The following is a 13260-nucleotide window of genomic DNA, read 5'->3' as shown; positions in this document are numbered from 1 at the left end:
ACACGTAGAATTTTAATATATATGCATTTATAGGTATTTACATTCTACGTGTATACTAATGTAATCTTTTATGTAATTATATGTATTTATCGCTATATATATATTTGCGGTTATTTGTATTTTATATATAGATAGATATATATAGAATGTCATTCTAAGTGTATTTTGTTACCAATATATATATATATTAATAACAAAATACAGTTAGAATGAAATTACATATGAATATATAATTTATTTTAAATTTTGTTTCAATATTTTATTTATTTATTTTATTATTTTATTTATTTATTATTGTAATTATACGTACAGTATATATATATATATATATATATATAATATATGTGTATATATCTATTATATATATAATATATATACATATTATATATATGTAACGTCATTCTAAGTGTATTTTAATACTAAAATATATACTAATATTAATATTAAAATACATTACGTATGACGTTACATATATATAATATGTATATATATTATATATATAATATATATACATATATTATATATATAAAAATACTTTTAATTTAATTCTAAACATGTTTAATATTTTATTGTTTACACTACCTACCAGCAGGGGGACTGTCTGATATTTTAGACAGCCCCCCTGCTGGCAGATCCACAGCCAGCTATAGGGGGCCATGTGATCGCTCTTTGAGAGCGATCACATGGCCCCCGGGGGCCTCACTTGCCGGAGGAGGGCTGCCTGGGCTGTCAGGCAGCCCTCCAGAAGAGGATCGCGGCAAAGGTAAGTACCACCGAGGTCCTGGGGGCTTAAGCTGTTACGGCATTCTATGCCGTCGCAACGGCTTTAAAGCCGCAATGGCATAGAACGCCGTAACGGCGTTAAGGGGTTAAAAAACAAGATAGCAAGAGAGTCCATTTTGAGTCTCCTAGAACACTCCTGCTTTAAATCTCTAGATTGTAAGCTCTTTCGAACAGGGTCCTTATCAACCTATTGTATTTGTAACATTTTGTAGTTGTCTCATTTATTAAAGGGGTTCTATAATGTTAGAAATACAAATCTGTATCAAATCTCCCCATTCCAGCAGGTAAAGGGTTATTTATTATTTACTCACCCGATTGCAGCGCCGGTCTCCCTTGGGGCTGGGTCAGCGCTCCGTCTCCTCCTATCTCATCCGCAAGCGCATTACGCCCTCCTCCTGGAAAAGCATTGCCTACGTGCTTTCCTATGGGGATTTCACTAGGTCATTTAGGGAACCCAGAATCTGGTAAACTTCCAGGAAGCCCCTCTAGAGGCAGTCTTAGTACTGTAATGTAAACATTTAGTTTCTCAAAAACGATGATTTACATTGCAGGATTAACCCCTTAAGACCGCAGGACGTTCTATGCCGTCCTTATTTTGGTGGCTCTAAACGCCCCAGGATGGCATAGAACGTCCTGCGATCTTTTGTACTTACCCGGTCGCCGGCATAGCCGTCCATGTCAATGCCAGCAGGGGGAGTGCCTGTAATGAAATAAAATTAAACATGTTAAATAAGTGTAAAATTAAATAATATATACTTAGATCATATATATATATATATATATATATGTTATATATATGATCTAAGTATATATATACACATATACACATAAATATACATACACTGTCCACGTGTATTTTAATATTAATATATACATAATTATATATTAATATCAAAATACACGTACAATGATATTGATTAAATATATATAATTTTCATTATATATATATATATATATATATATTTATATATAATAAAAAATAAATAAATATATAAATATGTTAAAAAAGAAAATTACAAAAATAATAAAAAATAAATAGAAAAAAATATATAAACATGCGTCATTTCGTTCTAACTGTATTTTAAAATTAATATATATATATTGATATCAAAATACATGTAGAACAAAATAATATATATATCTATATACATAAAACCTGTACATGGGGGGTACTGTTTTACTCGGAAGACTTCGCTGAACACAAATATTAGTGTTTCAAAACAGTAAAATATATTACAACGACGATATCGTCAGTGACAGTGAAATTTTTTGCATTTTTCACACACAAATGGCACTTACACTGACGATATAATTGTTGTGATACGTTTTACTGTTTTGAAACACTAATATTGGTGTTCAGCGAAGTCTCCTGAGTATAACAGTACCCCTCATGTACAGGTTTTATGGTGTTTTCAAAAGTTACAGAGTCAAATATAAGGTTTGCGTTTCATTTTTTTCACATTAAAATTCGCCAGGTTGCATTTGAGACCGTATGGTAGCCCAGGAATGAAAATTATCCCCATAATGGCATACCATTTGCAATAGTAGACAACCCAGGGTATTGCAAAAAGGGTATGTTCAGTTTTTTTTAGTAGCCACTTAGTCACAAACACTGGCCAAAATTTGCTTTCAAATTAGTTTTTTGCATTTTCAAATATTAACACTAACTTTGGCCAGTGTTTGTGACCAAGTGGCTACTAAAAAAGACTGGACATACTCCATTTGCAATACCTTGGGTTGTCTACTTTTGCAAATGGTATGCCATCATGGGGGTAATTCTTATTCCTGGGCTACCATATGGTCTCAAAGGCAACATAACCAATCTGGCGAATTTCAATGTGAAAAAACTGAAATATGTAACATGCTATATTTGACCCTGTAACTTCCCAAAACACCATAAAACCTGTACATAGGGGGTACTGTTTTACACGTGAGACATCGCTGAATACAAATATGTGTATTTTATTGCAGTAAAAGCAAACAGTATTTTGACATTCACAGTTAACATGTCACGTAGAACTAAAACAATTAAAAAAAATCTTATTTTCTCCCATTTTTTTATATTTTTTTCATATTAAATTATGTTCCATGCCTAAATATTTGATGTTAAACGAAAGCCCTGTTTCCCCTGAATAAAATGATATATAATAAGTGTGGGTGCATTTAATATGAAAGAGGTAAATTACGGTTGGACAGACATATAGCGCAAATGCCAGGTTTTGTTTACGTTTTTTTTTTAATCACAGCTTGTACATTTGGCTGCGGTCTTAAGGGGGCAGGGACACTGCACCCATACCACTTCAATGAGCTGAAGGGGTCTGGGTGCTTATAGTGCGCTGCGGAACAAGTTGCCGCTATATAAATGAAAGTTATAATAATAATAGCACCCAGCATAGTCTGCCATGCATTTCTAATTGCTCCCAGCAGAGGCAGCTCTGACACCCAGCTCAGGTCTTGCTTTTAGGACTTCCTAACTTGAATCTTCACAGGTCAGGCCCTGATCTGCCAGTAAGCAGCCCACCCATAGCCATTATACCCTGCAATCCCTGCAGGACCTCAGCTGGAATCCCTAGTGGCCGAGGAAGGGTTAATAGTTCTATCCTCAGCTTTGGAAGGCGTGGAACAGCTGCTGGCTGAAAACCTGGTTCACTGACCCTGCTGCTGCAGCCTTGGCTGTGCCTATAGGAATTGTCTCTCTCTCTCTCTCTCTGCTCATCATAGCAACAAGTGAGAGGCGGCCAGCCTGGGAGGTGACACAGGGGGGGCCTGGTTCTGCTCCTGTTGCATGCTGTGTTTGGGTGAGTTCCACGCAGATACCTAGCTGTCACATTGTATCCACCCGCTATTGGTGCCTATAGACAGCAGGGGGAGGCGCACTGCAACAAGGAAGCTGTGTTTGGGGAGGAAAGACAAGTTCAATGCTTTATTAACCCATTAACGGCAAGGTAATTCCATTTATTTCATGATAACCTGCATGTCACTGATATTCAGTATGTTTACCTATCACAGTTGTGTTGCCAAATAATAACACAAGTTTGTGTAGTTGCTGTGCTGTCACAAAGCAGATTCCACTAATCCTCTCTAAAGCCTCTGTCAGTGTCAGGTATAGAGCTACTAAGTGCAACGTGATAAAGACTGTGATAAAAAGACAGATATTTGGTTATTTCAGGATGGGTGTGCTTGTTTCTTTGTAAATTGGGTGGGGAAGGGGGTTGTAGTGTATTGCAGGATATCAAGCCTTGTTCCTGTATCTCTTACATTGCCATACATGTTTATGGGGCTTATTCACTTAACTGCACAGAAATGACAAGGAATGTGATCATTCCAGGGCTACATAGATGATCTGTAAAAATAGCAATTTTAAAGATGTTTTTTCTAATTATAATATTTTGGCTTAGAATTTTATTTTCAATCTCCAGTTTAATAGTTAACCTCTCTGGGGATTTTACTAAAGTGTGAATTGTCATGAATTCAGAATGAATTTCAAATTGTAGTAGGCCGCAATATCCAGACTATAGCGGTTCTTGCCTGATCTTTAATATAGATTTTCAGGGTTATTTACAAACTGTGAATGCAGTTATCTGAAATCCGAATTAAAATATTCTGGCCTATATTGCCAAACTGTGACTCTAGATTATTTTTTGATGCAATGTTTTTATACATTTTGCCTAACTGCGTTTTTTTTTTTATTATTTTTTTTATTAGCAAAAGATTACTCCATCATTATAAAAAGTTCTCTCACTTACTAATTATTTTCAATCCAGATATTTGGTACTCCAATTTTGGCAACTTAGAATTGGTATTGCAAAAAATGGCTGATTTTGCTAGCCATTAGGCCAGGCAATATTGTAACCATTTTTGCATGTCAGCACAGTAATTTGAACCTTTTTCCGGGTTATTTGATTTATTTATTTATTTTATTTTTATAAAGCAGGTTACAGTTTACACATCTGGGGTAGAATATTCCATCGAAACTTACAAAATCAAAAATAATATCTTCTTAACCTGTAATCAGAAGATTTTACAAGAGAAAAACTTGTAGTAACCATAATTTCTCACATAGTCGAAAAAGAAAAGTAATTTTATTCAATCATGTCATTTCTTTCTATATTGCTTCACCATAAGTTTCTAATTTTACAGGACAAAACACCATGACCACTGCAGCATGCTGGTGCTGGTATTGTAAAGACTTTTGACTTCTTACCTTGGGTCCACATACATTAAAACAGGGCTTGACAAATCGCAGGTCGCCATGGCGAATACAATATTTGTAATGCCGTCTGGGTGTATGTCAGCCTGTGCAGCTGAGTTAGACTGGCTGGCAGTGAATGGATGCGGCTTGCTGGGGGTGGCCGGCTAGTGGGGGAAAGCAGGCGAGGGAGCAGAGCAAAATGAGCTTGAAAATTACAGGATTACAGCAGCTCCCCTGGACTTCAGGGAAAGGATCCGCCCCAGCTTCCCCAAAGGTAGAGAGGCTGGGTGGAGTTAAATTTAAAATAATAAAAAATAAAATAATAATTTGAGTGTATGAAAAAAAGGTATCAGTGTGTGTGTCTGTCAATTTTTGTCTGTTTAGTTGACCGCCCCCTCCGATCGCATGGGAAAGGTGTCTTTACTAAACTCTTACTGTCTTGATGGTCTTAGCCAATCAAATTCTTACCCATAAAAAAGCATTAGGATGCTTGTTGCAAAAATCAGCATCTCCTCGTGCCTCCGTGCAGTACGTGGAAACGCTGAACGTAGGTGCTGCACACACTTGTATTTACCTCTAGCGGCCATCTGAGTGACTGTCACTAGAGGTGTTACTAGGCAGAAATGTAAACACTGCCTATTCTCATAAAAGGCAGTGTTTACATTGAAAAGCCTGCAGGAACAGGCGATAGACACCAAAACCACTACATTAAGCTGTAGTGGTTCTGATGATCAATAGTGCACCTTTTTAAGAATTGTATTTTTGTTGTTGAAAATTAAGCTTTGTTAGTTTAAAAAAAAACCTGGTTCCTAAATGTTTTAGCTAGCGCATAGATTCCAAGCAAATTTGTCAAGCCATGCGTTAAAAGATTTTACATAGACAAACAGGGACCTTTTCATTTTAAGGGTATGATAAAAATTGTGGGTATTTAATGAGGACAGTGGCTTCCTCCTTGACAGTCGGTATACAGAGGTACATTTTAGGCAAAATATGAGCATTGCTGTGTCTCAGAAATTGTAATATTTTACATTGTCACAAAAAGGGGCAATGCTTTTTGACCAAAACCACTTCATTAAGATTCATTTGTTTTTGATTCTTTAAAAAGCCACTCCAAGCACAAAAACAGCAACATGTTAATGTAGTGGTTTTGGTGCATTCATGCTGCTCCTCTTCTCTGGCAAAATGATAAACGGTGGTATTTACATTTGGCCGATTATACGCCTTGAGTGGCTGTCAGACTGACAGCTACTTAAAGCTGTTATTTTTTTTAAGAGTTTTGTTTGTCAAAGATTTTCATGTTTGGCATCATCAGACACAGCAATTACCGCGCATGTATGTCCAAAACTCTTTTTTTTCTATGAGAAACGTTGTGTTGAGTAGAGATTATCATACTTGATGATCTAACTAAAGGCAGAGCGGCTACAAAAAGGAAACTCTATCTTTACTGGATTACAAGTACATTTTAATAACTTTAAAAAAAAATGTAAAGATTGTTTATATACCGGTAATAAAAAAATAATAAAAAATCTTAACTTAAAAATACGTCTTTTAAGTTAGCGTGTTGATTGCAGGTTTTTGAACTACAGCCACATTAAAGTCTTTAATTCAAATTTAAGAGATGCTTGTATGGTGCATGGTGTATATTTACAGTGACAGCTTGCTTAAACCACCAGAGAGGGGGGGGGTTATTTAACAGCAAGTGATTATTTGCTGCAAGGAAACAGCCATTGAGCTGCCTTTGGTAACCCCCTGAGTTTTTCATAAGCTAATATTAGCAGATTTTTTTTCTTCTCTGTAAAAGCAGGAAGCCGCCTAAACCTTCTTCCCACCTGCTAGTTCCTCTCTCAAACACAGCAGCGACCTCAAAATCTTGGGGTCCTTGATTTAACGAAATTGGTGGGTGCTGGAGGTGAGTAGATTTTTCAGGAATCCTATATTTAAAGTTAGATGTGTAGAATTCTGTGCTACAGAACTATTAACTATGTCTAGGGCTGTTAGGAGAAGGAAGATGATATACTGGCATTTTTAATGTTACTGTTAAGAGAAATGAATATGACGAAATTGTAAAAAAACTAAAATTGACGTTGTGGTTATGTTAATTTTGCTGTTGGACATTTTTAAGGAGAACCCCCACCCCCACCACCACCAAGGTCTCATTGCTACATTCACTACCCCAAATTCTTGTGAATTCAAACAAAGAGGTTTGTTTGTTTGTTTAAACAATTTAACCACACAGTGTGTCACTGAAGGTTCTGATTCTTTTTACAAAATTGTTTTATGGTATAGCTTCTGTATTTTGTTCTCTGACTAATATTTCTTGTAGTCATTTCAGAATACTTCTCAAAACTGTAAATTGTAAATTTTTATTTATTTTTGCAAAAATAGCCAAGCTTGAGCAGTTCTATTTTCAGTTCCTAAAAAGAAAAGGTTTGGCAAATAAACCTGAAAAAAAAATAACAAAAATTAAATAATAATAATAAAAAAAAAATAATATATATATATATATATATATATAAATGTAATGGTATTTATTTTTTTCTGTGACATAGTGTGGACATTTAATTTGAAATTGAGTGTAGAATTTATTCATTTTGTATATTTTATTACTGTGAATTAATTTAACACTTTAGCAGAGTTGACCAGATCATTGGAGCGATCATGTTATCAGCACTCAATCGGAGACAAACAGAAAAATATGATAAAATTAATGAAATATATTTACATCAAATGATTGTGGCAGGTGTTGCAGCGTTCCCTTTGGGACTAGTTCATTATAATTACATACATTTAACCTCACATTTTTTTTTAACTGCTGGTGCTTTGAGATGCAATTTAAAATCCCTGTTAAATAGCACCGATCTTGTTTACCTGCTAAACAACATGTTCCTTATGCAGTGAATGTCTGAATTGTATAATGAATATTGCTATATAAAAAATACAGCAGTTGGTATAACATAATAGTAAGATATTTTATTTTCTTTAAAAAAATAAATAAATAAATTACAAATATTTACACAATAGAAGCATGCATTTAATTTTAAATAGTTTTACAACGGGTCCATTCAAGGATGATTTTTGTAAAATTATTTTTTATTTGTACTTTATTTTTTTACTGAAACACTGGATGTACTTTTCAGGCATTGAACAATGGCAAATCCAATAAAATAAGACCATATAGCAACTTTGCAAAAAAATTAAATAATTTATGTAACCTGGGACAGATTGTGAATATGGACACACACACACACACACACACACACACACACACTCTCTTCTCCCTAACGCTTCAAAGAAACAGATTTTTATTGTACATAAAAGTCAGTAAAACACTTACCATGTATGTCCATTTCCTATGTAAAAGCACATGCTTTATTCTTGGCTTAAAAGCAAGTCCAGCACACAGGAAATTGTCACTTCTTGAATGTGACAGGCCCTCATAAACCGTACTTCTCTAAAATCTGTGCCACTTTGGGAAATAAGTTTTGTTGAACAAGGTCTTAATTTAATATAAATTAAATTAGAGTCTCCATTTTTGTGCATTCTAGGCTGGCTGGTTTTACATAGCTGGAAGAAGCATGGGTAAGGACAGATCATTTAAAATAGATAAACTGATTGGGGGTGACCTTGTTATGAGCATTATTTATACCCCACGTATCCCCTACTGAAATTTTTGAGAAATTTCTCTCCTCCCTGTTCCAAAGAAAACTAGAAATTGCTTGATCATTCAGCGTGGTTTGAATTCTTCTCAGTTTTGATAATTAACAAATCCAAAATCACAGATGCTTTAACTAAACTAACATATATCTTGGTTGTTAACGATGACGGGATGTCGTGGGGACTGAATGTGATGTATAGGGGTGTCTGGGTTTAATGGGGGCTGCGTAATGGGCTGTCTGAGTGTAATGGGCACTGTTTGTGTGTGATATATTTGTCTGTCTGAGTGTAATGAGGATGTTATGTGTGTGATGGCTGTGTACGTGTGTTGAACTCCTCCTCCTTCCTTCCATGTCCCTTCTAACCCCCTTCCATCAATGTCTCTTTTCCCCTCCCTTCTATCCATGTCTCTTCTTCCTGCCCTTCCATCTATCCATGTCTCTTCCCCTCACCTTTCGCTCTTCTTCCATGTCTTGTTTCCTCCCCCTTCCATTCATGCCTCTTCCATCTGTGTCTTACCCCCTTTCCATCCATGCTGTCCCCGTTCAATACATGTCCTCCTCCTTCCGTCCATGCATCTCCCCCTCCTTCCGTCCATGCATCTCCCCCCCTCCTTCTGTCCATGCATCTCCCCCCCTCCTTCTGTCCATGCATCTCCCCCCCTCCTTCCGTCCATGCATCTCCCCCCCTTCCGTCCATGCATCTCCCCCCCTTCCGTCCATGCATCTCCCCCCCTTCCGTCCATGCATCTCCCCCCTTCCGTCCATGCATCTCCCCCCCCTTCCGTCCATGCATCTCCCCCCCTTCCGTCCATGCATCTCCCCCTCCTTCCGTCCATGCATTCCCCCCTCCTTCCGTCCATGCATTCCCCCCTCCTTCCGTCCATGCATTCCCCCCTCCTTCCGTCCATGCATCCCCCCCCCTTCCGTCCATGCATTCCCCCCTCCTTCCGTCCATGCATTCCCCCCTCCTTCCGTCCATGCATTCCCCCCTCCTTCCGTCCATGCATTCCCCCCTCCTTCCGTCCATGCATTCCCCCCTCCTTCCGTCCATGCATTCCCCCTCCTTCCGTCCATGCATTCCCCCCCTCCTTCCGTCCATGCATTCCCCCCCTCCTTCCGTCCATGCATTCCCCCTCCTTCCGTCCATGCATTCCCCCCTCCTTCCGTCCATGCATTCCCCCCTCCTTCCGTCCATGCATTCCCCCCTCCTTCCGTCCATGCATTCCCCCCTCCTTCCGTCCATGCATTCCCCCCCTCCTTCCGTCCATGCATTCCCCCCCTCCTTCCGTCCATGCATTCCCCCCCCTCCTTCCGTCCATGCATTCCCCCCTCCTTCCGTCCATGCATTCCCCCCCTCCTTCCGTCCATGCATTCCCCCCCTCCTTCCGTCCATGCATTCCCCCCCTCCTTCCGTCCATGCATTCCCCCCTCCTTCCGTCCATGCATTCCCCCCTCCTTCCGTCCATGCATTCCCCCCTCCTTCCGTCCATGCATTCCCCCCCCTCCTTCCGTCCATGCATTCCCCCCTCCTTCCGTCCATGCATTCCCCCCCTCCTTCCGTCCATGCATTCCCCCCCTCCTTCCGTCCATGCATTCCCCCCCTCCTTCCGTCCATGCATTCCCCCCTCCTTCCGTCCATGCATTCCCCCCTCCTTCCGTCCATGCATTCCCCCCTCCTTCCGTCCATGCATTCCCCCCTCCTTCCGTCCATGCATTCCCCCCTCCTTCCGTCCATGCATTCCCCCCTCCTTCCGTCCATGCATTCCCCCCTCCTTCCGTCCATGCATTCCCCCCTCCTTCCGTCCATGCATTCCCCCCCTCCTTCCGTCCATGCATTCTCCCCCTCCTTCCGTCCATGCATTCCCCCCCTCCTTCCGTCCATGCACTCCCCCCTCCTTCCGTCCATGCACTCCCCCCCTCCTTCCGTCCATGCACTCCCCCCCTCCTTCCGTCCATGCACTCCCCCCCCTCCTTCCGTCCATGCATTCCCCCCTCCTTCCGTCCATGCATTCCCCCCTCCTTCCGTCCATGCATTCCCCCCCTCCTTCCGTCCATGCATTCCCCCCCTCCTTCCGTCCATGCATTCCCCCCCTCCTTCCGTCCATGCATTCCCCCCCTCCTTCCGTCCATGCATTCCCCCCCTCCTTCCGTCCATGCATTCCCCCCCTCCTTCCGTCCATGCATTCCCCCCCTCCTTCCGTCCATGCATTCCCCCCCTCCTTCCGTCCATGCATTCCCCCCCTCCTTCCGTCCATGCATACCCCCTCCTTCCGTCCATGCATTCCCCCTCTCCTTCCGTCCATGCATTCCCCCTCTCCTTCCGTCCATGCATTCCCCCTCTCCTTCCGTCCATGCATTCCCCCTCTCCTTCCGTCCATGCATTCCCCCTCTCCTTCCGTCCATGCATTCCCCCCCTCCTTCCGTCCATGCATTCCCCCCCTCCTTCCGTCCATGCATTCCCCCCCTCCTTCCGTCCATGCATTCCCCCCCTCCTTCCGTCCATGCATTCCCCCCCTCCTTCCGTCCATGCATTCCCCCCTCCTTCCGTCCATGCATTCCCCCCCTCCTTCCGTCCATGCATTCCCCCCCTCCGTCAGTCCATGCATTCCCCCCCTCCTTCCGTCCATGCATTCCCCCCCTCCTTCCGTCCATGCATTCCCCCCTCCTTCCGTCCATGCATTCCCCCCCTCCTTCCGTCCATGCATTCCCCCCCTCCTTCCGTCCATGCATTCCCCCCCTCCTTCCGTCCATGCATTCCCCCCCTCCTTCCGTCCATGCATTCCCCCCCTCCTTCCGTCCATGCATTCCCCCCCTCCTTCCGTCCATGCATTCCCCCCCTCCTTCCGTCCATGCATTCCCCCCCTCCTTCCGTCCATGCATTCCCCCCCTCCTTCCGTCCATGCATTCCCCCCCCTCCTTCCGTCCATGCATTCCCCCCCTCCTTCCGTCCATGCATTCCCCCCCTCCTTCCGTCCATGCATTCCCCCCCTCCTTCCGTCCATGCATTCCCCCCCTCCTTCCGTCCATGCATTCCCCCCCTCCTTCCGTCCATGCATTCCCCCCCTCCTTCCGTCCATGCATTCCCCCCCTCCTTCCGTCCATGCATTCCCCCCCTCCTTCCGTCCATGCATTCCCCTCCCTCCTTCCGTCCATGCATTCCCCTCCCTCCTTCCGTCCATGCATTCCCCTCCCTCCTTCCGTCCATGCATTCCCCTCCCTCCTTCCATGTCTCTGTTCCCTTCCCTTCGATGTCTTTCTAGGCAGCTTTCTGTAGAAAGTTTACAGAACTAGATCTCCTGTAAATTCCTGTTATTGGTGCTAATGCTTACCTGACTGGTTTCAGCCAAATGTTTAATGCACTGACTTGATAATACATTAAAAAGCAGAACACCATCATCATGAATTGTAAATGTCATATAAAATTTAAATATTCATGTTTTAAACATTATTTTATATTTCGCTGATCCGTAAATCATATCTAAGTTTATTTTGTCACAAGCATATTTCAAGTACAATCAATAGGACTGCTGAATTCAGGATGGAAGTCATGTATGCTGATCTCTGTGCCAATGGCATATGAGTTGATTAAACAGACTAGGGTGCCCATGCCATTGAAAGGCCATCGTGCAGGTCATACTGATGGAGGATGGAGGTTGCACAAATCCAGAAACTGCCACTCGTCGAACCTCTAAATTACATGCTTTGCATCAGTAGAACCATCCATACAGCCATATGTGAGTTTCATGAGCAATAGGAAGGCCATTCATTTGTATTTACCCGTAAATGGTTAAAGGGATACTTTAACCATGTTGGAGCTAATAAATATAATTGCTCCTTGTGTTAAGATATGAAACTGTATACACATAGTATCCCCAGCCCCCACTTTTTTTCCACCATAAAGTGTAAAAATCATTTAAAACTTTCCTTGAATCCAGTATCGGGTGAAGTTCTCCACCATTCATTCCACGCCATTTTCACGTCACGACATTGTTTGCTGTTCCTTGGTCCAATCAAATGCTTCTGATAGAAGCATTGTTGAACCTTGTGTGCACACAGCAAATACACCAATCCGCTTCTTTTAAAAGGGAAGCATTGAATCCAAAACGTCCCTGTCAAAAGCATTAAACTCTATACTATGCTTGCATGTGGTGTGAGCTTTCACTAGCGTCTAGGTGAGCTTAATTACAGCATATCTCACTGCTAAAAACGAATCGGGTAGGGGCGTACTGGTAGTGCTTGAACTAGGAAGGGTGGGACAGGACAAAATAAATGAATGGGTAATGAAAACTTATGTAGGCAAGTGAGGCAACAATTTTCACTTCACATATTTAGTTGCTTTCTTCTTGTAGGAGCACTCATAGTACTGCCTGCAAGTGAAGAAGGTGGCTACGTCTGTTGCCAATGCACTGTGCGTGCGGACGACAGATGTGATTTTTGCACAGAATTAACATTAGGTATTCCGCAACTGGACCACTGTACGAAAGTGTAGATATTTCTGCATGTACAGTGTTTCAAGCTAAATACAGGTTGCTTCCTCAGTGACTACTTCTAAAAGCAAAAGTGGTCATGTAGGTTGGAGTAACCCTTTCATAGTAAGAGCTTACTGGTTTAAGTACACAGTGCTTGGAT

General features: G+C 41.5%; 1 protein-coding gene across 3 annotated transcripts in view; it reads left to right on the top strand.

The window, feature by feature from the left end:
- Positions 1-3242: 3242 nt before the first annotated feature.
- LOC134572769 (A-kinase anchor protein 17B-like) overlaps positions 3243-13260 on the top strand; it is a 34367-nt gene continuing 24349 nt past the window's right edge. Inside the window, exon 1 of one of the 3 annotated variants that reach the window (XM_063431951.1) lies at positions 3243-3581. The gene's annotated coding sequence lies outside the window, so the exon portion shown is untranslated. Of the gene's footprint in view, positions 3729-6810; positions 6885-13260 lie in introns of those variants that run through there. The other 2 variants (XM_063431947.1, XM_063431948.1) reach the window with 2 other exon arrangements.

Source organism: Pelobates fuscus, chromosome 9 (genome assembly GCF_036172605.1).
Source record: "Pelobates fuscus isolate aPelFus1 chromosome 9, aPelFus1.pri, whole genome shotgun sequence".
Classification (NCBI taxonomy): domain Eukaryota; kingdom Metazoa; phylum Chordata; class Amphibia; order Anura; family Pelobatidae; genus Pelobates; species Pelobates fuscus.
Note: the sequence above shows the minus strand (reverse complement) of the source record. Positions and strands in the feature narration are given on the sequence as shown.